Source organism: Macrotis lagotis, chromosome 5, assembly GCF_037893015.1.
Source record: "Macrotis lagotis isolate mMagLag1 chromosome 5, bilby.v1.9.chrom.fasta, whole genome shotgun sequence".
NCBI classification, from domain to species: domain Eukaryota; kingdom Metazoa; phylum Chordata; class Mammalia; order Peramelemorphia; family Peramelidae; genus Macrotis; species Macrotis lagotis.
In genome coordinates, this window is record NC_133662.1 from 38989438 (window position 1) to 38990946 (window position 1509).

At 35.4% G+C, this 1509-nt stretch overlaps 1 pseudogene; it reads right to left on the bottom strand.

The window, feature by feature from the left end:
- Positions 1–232: 232 nt before the first annotated feature.
- LOC141489676 (ribonuclease H1-like) lies at positions 233–1028 on the bottom strand (annotated as a pseudogene).
- Positions 1029–1509: the final 481 nt, after the last annotated feature.

Sequence of the window (1509 nt, forward strand, 5' to 3'; positions counted from 1 at the left end):
ATTTTTAAATAGACAGAAATTTTATTTGTGCATATTTGTTTCTTAGGGTTTATTTATACCAGTATAGCATATATCTTCCACAATACTTATACTATTTTAAAAAAGTAGTTCTAGGTTACTTGGTTAAGCCTTGATAAAGTCACAAATAATGACTAAAGAGTACTTGGTTTGCCCTTTAGTTTATAAAAATGATGCTAAATTGATTCTGAAATGATTTAGTTCTTTCTTTTGTTCATCTGTCAGCTTTTTCTTTTACTACAAATCCTGAATGACCAGGAATGTGTTTCCATTTAATGTCTATGTCTAAAATAAATATTTTTTTTAGGTTTTCTTTAGAATAAATATTTAAAACTTCACAAATCTTCTTTCCTTTCTTTTCCTGTGCCATTTGTCCAGCCATTTTTCTTCCAATCTTTAACCTAACTCACTATAGAATTTATAGTAAACCTCCTGAGTAGACAACCAGCTTACTGATGTTTTTATTGGCTTTTTTGATGACTTTACAGGCAGCATGTATTTCTGTTTGTTTTTTTTTATCTGCTGCCAGGAATTCTATCACAAACATTTAAGGGATGGTCTGGACCCCATAAACAACAATGCCTGCTAGTTCTTTCCTTCTCCAAATTCTAGAGCAGCAGCCATCTGTGTGAACCACAGTTGCATCTCCCATATCAGAACGTGTATTTTTCCTAAATGAAGGTATTAGCTCTATTTTTTTCAGACTTTGAACACGACTCTTCCTCTTCATCTGATGAGTCTCATTTATCACATTTCTTTTGCTGCTCTGTGAAGTGATGGGGACTTGCAGTATTTCAAAGACTCAAACCTCATCCTCAGTAGCAAACTTCTTGAGCTGAAGAGCAGGAAATTGGTTTATTTGTACCTGATATCCACTCCATGTGGGGAGAGTGTGACCCCTTTTCACTGTGTAGAACATGCTGTAGAGAACATAAACTCAGGTGGCATGGACCATGGTGACCAAAGGCACCCACAATAACTCTGGGGTCAACAACCCAGAACCTCATCATGGCCCTCTCTGGGGCATTAGAGAATGCAGGAAGGATACTCTCTGAGCCTGGGGAAGGAGAGGAGTAAAGTCAGTATGAAAGTAAAGTCAGTATGAGTAAAGTCAGATGAAGCATAGTGATAATAACCTCAACTAAGTCAGAAATACCTGTGTTCAATTTGTTCAAATGCTACAAGTTAACTTGATTAGCTATATAACTCTAAGCAAATCACTTTATCTCTTTCGTCCTGAGGCAATCCCCTAGGATTTATCTATTGAGCTAATGAATTTGGGCAATTTGCATTGGTAGAAAGAGTTCCTGTCCTAGCAATTCCCCATTCTTTTTATCATAGTTGATTGAAGTATTTAGGTAGTATTTCCTTATCTTCAATGAGGATAGAACATGAAGAAAGAACTTAAGATATAAGGTATTAGGGAAACAATATAAATCATACAATTGTAGATATAGATCTAGAAAGGACCTAAGAAATAACCTGGAAAAA